The sequence below is a fragment of the Lipotes vexillifer genome, unplaced genomic scaffold, assembly GCF_000442215.2.
Source record: "Lipotes vexillifer unplaced genomic scaffold, Lipotes_vexillifer_v1.1 scaffold1023, whole genome shotgun sequence".
In the NCBI taxonomy this organism is placed as follows: domain Eukaryota; kingdom Metazoa; phylum Chordata; class Mammalia; order Artiodactyla; family Lipotidae; genus Lipotes; species Lipotes vexillifer.
The window spans coordinates 360,897-368,904 of record NW_006799713.1 but is presented as its reverse complement, the minus strand read 5'-3'; positions in this window follow the sequence as shown (position 1 = coordinate 368,904).

The window sequence follows — 8,008 nt, the reverse complement described above, 5'->3', positions numbered from 1 at the left end:
CAAATGTGTGGGGAAATCTCTTCATTACTACAAAATAAGACCCCTCTACCATGAAATAAACAATCTAGACAGCTGAGAAAGCCACACCGCTGGCCCTTGGAAAAACGTAACTGTTTTTAAAATCCTTTAATTCAGAGGTCAGCAAACTATGGCTCATGGACCAAATCCAGCTCCCCATCTGTTTTTGTAAAGACCATGATTTAAAAATTAAAAGAAGATAATTTTATGATATATAAAACTGTATGAAAAAGTAAAAAATAAAATAAAATTGTATGAAAGTCGGATTTCAGTGTCCATGAATGAAGTTTTACTGGAAGGCAGGCAGGCAGCCAGGCACCTTCACTTACATACGCCCATGGCTGCTCTTGTGCCAAAATAGCAGGGCTGTGTACTTGTGACAGAAACTATTTGGCAAGCAAAGTTGAAAATATTTAATATCTGGACCTACCTTTACAGAAAGTTTGCCAACTCCTACTTTATTCAGTAATTACAATCTACTAACCTTGAAGCAAAACAGAATCATAGTGATTTCTTCTTAAATGTACAATTTTCCTTTTAATTCCACAGGCAAAAATCTAATAGTTTAAAAGAATTCTTAGGAAAGTCAAATCAGAACCATTTTTACCTACAAGGTAAATCAAATAACCCACACAGAGCATCTGGAGAAAGTTGTTAATTATGCTACTTTCTCTCTGTCTTCAATATTCTAATGTGACAAAAAAAATGACTGGTGAATTTAATGAAATACTCCATCACATTTAGTTCTGAAAACTAGCTTAGCAATCTCCTCCACAGGCATTTCCTCAGGTGTTTCACTTAAACTGTGAGCCTGTCTCAAGGCTGCACTGTGACTTACTTCTCAGGCCTCAAGCTGTGGCCACCTTCCTCCCTGGCTCTGTTCCAGGCTGAAACTCTCCAGGCAATCTGATCCTCAACCTCTTGAATTTTTTCTAGACCAAGTTCAGTTCTTATCACTGAAGTCCTGCTCACCAAATTTCTGAAATATTTTATTTAACATCTATTAACTAGCTCAAACAGCCTATTTCTTTACATATCCATCTTCATTTCTCAAATTGTATTTTTTTCTAGATTTCTAAGATCTCTTGAGCACAGACCCTTCATTTGATTTTGAGGGCTTTAACACTCAAAAAGAAAAGGATGCTTTCTCACCCCCACGGGTATAAATCGTATATTTCAACTTCAAATCTTTAAGCTATACTCACCTTTTCTTGAAAATGAGAGCACTAAACTCTTCACAGGTTGGCGTTCCTAGCCCACACCAAACAGTGGAATAAGTCTGGTCCCCAATTTGATGGGGTTTGATCTCCAGGTCACTGTTACTCTGTATTCAACACAACATTTAGAGCATTCTTCTTTAGCCTCTAAGCTAATGAATACATTCACTTTAAGTTATGCAGACAAGAAAATCCTCTGAAGGGCACCGTCATGTAAACATGTCTCAATTGGAAAGTTGGCGTTTTGTAGTTTTAAAAAAAGGGTGGCGGAAGATTTCAATTCAAAGAAACCCAAACCCAAATGCAGACTCTGCCACTATGGTGGCCTTTGGGCAGGTTACTGAACTCTAAAATGGGATAGTGCACCTACCTCCAAGGACACCTGCAGCATTTATGATATCTTTGTACAGATTAGGAAAGTGTGTCCCTTCCTCCAGGCACAGGTGTGGTCCCAAGGTGCACGCTTATCTGGTACCCACTAAATTTGTATGTCTGTCCCTCCACTTCTGCCACTATGCTTGTGTGAGCTCCTTGAGATCTGGCTCCTTTCCAACTTCATCTCACAAACAACTCTCCCCTGGGCTCACTTAGCTCTGGACATACTGCCCTCCTTCCAGTTCCTTGAACCAGTAAGCCCTTTCTTGCCTCAAGGTCTTTGCATATGCTGTTCTCTCTACCTGGAATGTTTTAAAGCAAATCTTGTAAACTGGTGTCTAGTGGGCCACTTCCAAGAAAGCAGATATATTGTTTGGCTTGCAAAACATTTTCTAAAATTTTTTAAATAGCTGACGTGTAAAATTTGAGAGACTTCACATAAAATTACATTTCTACTTAAATATTTAAAGCATTATTCTTTGGATGCTTTTTTAAAAAAGCTGTTTGCTGGCTTATCTTGGAAAATCAAAGTAGCACTGCTTTGAGGAGCTGCCGCCCTCTTTAGACAGGGCGTGAAGATTCCCCCACCAGGCCCAGTGTGCTCATTTGATCCTTCTGGGCATTTGCATTTGCCATCTTGATTTAAATTTAAAAAGCTAGGCTTCTCTTTTTTCAGGTGGCAATTTATATGCCAGTTCCTCCCAGAGACTTTTTCCGACCTTCCTATCCCCGATTATCATCCTATTTTCCCCAACTCAGTCCCTTGTTTCTTTCACAGCATTGATACAAATTTGCTGCTTTTATAGGTCAAAGATGGTTGAATATTAGCAATTTTACATGATTCAATCTAATACGATTCACAACTTTTAAATTATTCTGCATGTGTTTCATGACTTACCATAGAAAGGATCTAGTCTTCTTCACTATTATATTCTCAATGATTAGTAGGTACACAGTACCTGGAAGGTACCAGGCACTAAAATATTTGGATGAATAAATGCAAGGACTCCTCCTACCAAAAGTTCCTTAGTAGCTCCAGAACATACACAAAGCCCATTTTTACCTATCCTGAGGTACCTAGAAGTAGCCCAAGTTACAAGTGGACTTTCCTAACCCACAGCCCAAGGCAGTCCTACTATCCCCTGCTCAACTCTAGAGCTGGCTTTAGGCCCAGACTTCCATCAGCCTCTGCTTACACAGCTAACACCCCTGGTTCTAGCACTGGAAATTACTCCTAAGGTATGATTTTTTCCTGGAACCCCTGTGCAAACCAGCATTGAGACCACCATTGGACATCCACTGAGATGTTCCCTCAGCCCTAAAGGGAAGCTGGGGGAAAATTGTACGTGTTCCTGAGATAACTGCTGACAACTGCAATAACCTCTACATCCTTGGAGATGTTAGCAAGGGGTCTGCTGTTCTCCAGATCTTTGTATGTATCTCTTGTCTACTTGTCTGTCACACTATATCTTAACTCTTTGTTTCTTCCTCTAGACTATGAAAGTTTTTAAAAATTATTTATGAATCCTCAGGACCTAACTTCAAGTACTTAACAAGTGCTTAGTGAATGAAATTATTTGAATGGATTAAATCCTTCAAATGCCACATGGTGCACCCCTAAAAGGTAAACATGCATACAGATTTTCACTTACTAGGTACAATCTCATGGACTCGAGCAGGGCTGTGGGGTGGGGTTCATGCCAGTGTCAGATTCAGACATCTGGAGTTGACGGAGGACACTACTAGAAAGAGCACTTTCCTGTTCTGTGTTTGTGGAAAACACTTCCCAGAAGATACTATACAGTTAAGCTAAGCAAAAAACTAGTCTTAACTCCAAAGCAATTGCTCTCTTCAATGATTTTCTTACTGCCAAAGCCAGTGTACATTGAAACATTGTAACAGACCTGTTTCCTATGGCTTTGGTGGTCACCCAGGATGTTTAACTCTGCCCTGTTGTGTTCCTGCAGCTCTCTCCTCAACGTACTCCTCTTGCTTTGGCCAGCCCTTAAATGTTGGTGCTCACCAGGGCTCTGTACTAGCTGTTCTTTCCTTACACTTTTTCCTTGGGAACTCTTATGACATTCCATCAGCATTCCAAACTTGTCCAAAAAAAGCATCACAGGCACATCCACACCTGCCTCCCCTCATGATTCTCCAGTGTGTCATAGCACCACCTTCTGAATCTCAAAGTTTATACTTTCTCAGTACAAACAGGTAGTTCCAGCACACTCCAAGTCTTTTTGTGCCTGAAGGTATTTGCATACATAGTTCCCACTATCTGGATAGCCCTCCTATCTTTGCCCCTCACGCCCTCCGCCATTAAGAATAACTCATTCTTAAAGGCTTGGCTTAGGAGTCATCTCCTCCAGGAAGCCTTCCACCAAGATTAGATGCCTTCCTCTGAGCTCCCAGAATTCACCCACCTTATTCATTTAACAAAAAATATTGAGCTCTATCATGCACCAGGCATTGTTCGAGGCACTGAGCACATTTCATTGCACAAAACAGCAAAATTCCTGCCCTCAGAAGCTTACATTCCAGTAGGAAAAGACAGATAATAAACAATACAAATAGGTAAAAAAATATTAAAATAAATATTAAATATATATTAAAATACTAAAAATATATATAGTGTGTTGGATAGTAAGTGCTATAAAGAAAAATAATTAAGAGACATGGGTAGGGAATACTGGGGAAAGTGTAATTTTAAATAGGGTAGTAAGGGAAGGCCACATTGAGATGACATTTAAGCAAAATCCTGGAAGTGGCAAGGAAGTGCATCATAAAAATACTTGGGGAGAAAAGGCATTCCAGGCTGATGTAACAGGAGCACTGGCTAGTTTAGAGAATAACAAGGAAGCCAGTTGACCTCAATTCAGTGAGAAAAGCGGAAATCAGCAGATGAGTTCTGAGAGTGACAAGGAATCAGATGATCTTGGGCTCTGAATGACCATTGAGAAGAATATAGCTTTTACTGAGATGGAAAAGGTCTGGAGAATTTTTGAGCATGACAGGATCTGACTTACCTTTTTAAGGCTACTGTCTTCATAGACTGTAGAATATCAAGAGAGGAATCCAGAAAATCCATCAGAAGGCTCTAGCAATAATACGAGCAATCCTGGTGTGTGGAACAGGGTGATAGCTGTGGAGGATGTATGAAATGGTCATTTTTTGAATATATTATATATTTTGAATGTTGGGCCAACAGGTTTGTGGTTGGATTGGGTGTGGGTTATGAGAGAAAAAGAAGAATCACATTATAGTCAAGGTTTGGGCCAGATCCACTGAAAGGAGGGAAGATGAAGAGGAAGACTGAGACAGGAGCAAGTGGGCAGGGGGTGGGAGAAGACCTCGAGTTTGGTCTGACATAGCAAGTTTGAGATGCTTATTAGATATCAAAGTGGACATGTTAGGTAGATAGTTGGATATACACATCTGGAGTTCAAGGTAGAGGGTTTTGGCTGGAGATTTGAGTTTTTAGCATACAGATGGTATCTCAAGCAACAACACTGGAGGAGGTCACTAAGGGAACCAAGTGTAGACGGGGCAGACCTGGGCCTTGGCACACTCCAACATTAACAGGTTGAGGAGGGAACATTACTTACTCATACACACACATTATTTACTTCGTCTACTGGGAGTAGACCATGAACTCTTTACTGCTCAGGACAAACCATGTCTATTTTATCTCTACATACTTAGCACAGGGCCTGGCACACACTCAATAAACATATGCTGAGCAATACCATCTAAAGAGAACCACAAATAAAATCCTCAAAAAGCAAGAAGACATAAAAACTGGAATCTAAAGGACTGGAGTATAAATACTAATACCCACAATACTGACAGATGAACAAAAATATTATGAAAAACAAAATAACAGAAGTTAATAAACACCTTTAATATGCCAAGCTGTAAACAAAGTATTCCATGTATATTATTACAGTCAATGCTTATAAAATCAGTAGTGTTACTCCCATTTATCAGATGAGGAAACTGATGTTCAAAATGGCTGAGTGGCTTCCTAATGTCACACATCTAAGAAAGTGGCCAGGCCACAATTCAAACCCAGATGCAATTAACTCTACATCGTGCTGCTTCACATCTATTCCAAACACTCTAAATGCCAGTCAGACTGCCTGTGTATCTAATGTGCTCTGGACCAACAAAACCTGGATCTAAGTATCTACTGTAAAAAACAAAAGCAATGGCTGAAAAAGCAAGAGAGTCTGGGAAAGGATCCCTGAATCCTTAGAATGCGGATAACCATGGGCTATGAAGTCTGTAATTTGACTTGACAATTTCTGAGTATGCCTGAAAACCTATGCAGAAACAGCTGGGATCAGAACTCAGTAGCACCAAGCAGCTGAAAGAGCAATAGAGAGATGGTGAACACTACAGACTGAGGACCTAGACTTTATGAGCCTCTCCGGTACATCAGCTTAGAATTTACTGTGAATCTCAGGGAACAGGGGAAGAGAGGGAGACTGCAAACCACTAAGATCAGTGTTTCTTCTATCTGATTAACATGAAATATCATTAGCACTTTGAAACTAATTAGGCTGTACCCGCCAAAATATTTGGTGCCCAAGAAAATCACTTAAGAACCAAAAGTTTATAGGTACAAGAGCAATATCTGACCTGAAAAGTGAGGTGTGAAATCAAAGGACAGTTTCTTAAAGTCAGAAAGAAAGATCACATAAAAGGATGAATTAAGTTGATCTACCTCCTTAAAAATCAAAGAAAACTTTGATATTCTTTGAAATAATTTTTCCTGTTGCTTGGTGTCATGGTTGAGTGTTTTGCAATGATCTGAGCTTGTCATTTTCCATTTTAATAAAAGTAAGCAAATGAAAACTCTACACTGAGGAAATGGTGGTACTCAAAGGAAATTAAAAACCAAAAAGCTACCAAAGTACCTTTAGAAAGGTACTGATTTCCTTCTTTTTTAAAAATAGCATTTTCTGATTATAAAATTTGAAGAAGTCAGAGAATTTTTATATACTGGCAGATCTTTTACACTTGAGCCCTCAAAAGTGAAACATTAAGGCCATTATAGTATGTCACCTTTTAAACCTGAAATACAGAAATCCAATTTATGAAAAGGAAAAGTGCCTACTTTTCTTATAAAGGTGCTTCAATAAGCACATAACTACTTTTTTACATTTTTAAAATGTAAAAAGTGCACCTACATCATTTAAGTAAAAACTTCCTAACACAATATCTTAAACAGGATAAAACAAAAGCAGTGTTTGTTCAACAATACATGGTAGTACTGTATATAAAGCAAAGTAAAAATATAAATGTTCATCAGAAGTTAAGGGGCATCCACATAATTAAATACTGTGGTATTTTTGTACTTATATATAACGATTTCCAAAATACACCATTCAGTGCAAGAAGCACAACACTGTGTATACAGAATGTTACACCTTATGTAAACAACAAAAAGTACACAACATATGCATGCTTCTACATGTACAGGTAATTTCCAGGAGGCACAAGGTGAAAAAAATAGTTACCACTGGGGAGAGCTGCGGGGCTAGAGGACAAAGCAAGGAGGCTTACTTTTTTGTGTTACCCTACTTTTATCTATTGAATTTTGTTTCATGTTCACTTATATATTTGTTCATTTTAATGATTTAACCAAGTTTTTAAAAAATTACACTTCAGTCATAAAGTAGCTAAGTATGATCTAAAGCACCTTTAGTATTTGGCAACTTCAACACATAACATGATAATACTGGAAGCCAATGAAAAATATACTTTTCTTAAAATAGCTATAATACCTAATTTCTAGTTTTTTAAAAACAATTTTCTTTATGCATAGCTGAAAGTTGTTTTTTTAATAAAAAAGGAGGGACTCTGGCAATAATAGTTATTTTAATGCTTAAAATAATCTCCAAAGAAAATAACCAGGTACTTCCCTGCTGGTGCAGTTGGATAAGACTCCACGTTCCCCATGTAGGGGGACCGGGTTCGATCCCTGGTCAGGGAACTAGATCCCACATGCATGCCGCAGCTAAGAGTTTGCATGCCGCAACTAAGGAGCTGGCAAGCTGCAACTAAGGAGCCATGGAGCCACAACTAAGGAGTCCATCTGCCACAACTAAGACCCAGTGCAACCAAATAAATAAATAAATAAATATTTTTAAAAGAAAGAAAGAAAATAACCAAAGAGGAAAAGAACAATCCTTAAATATCCCAGTTTTCTGAAGCTTTGCTATGATACAAACTATTGCTATATACATTTACAAAAATCAACACAGACAATTAACCAGTGTCTGAGAAGGAAATTCTACCTGTACTGTTTCAGGTAATGGGTATCCTGATATTAAAGTAAAAAAATAATTTATAGTAAAAAAATGGTAAACTTAGTGGCAAGTTAAATAAGTAAT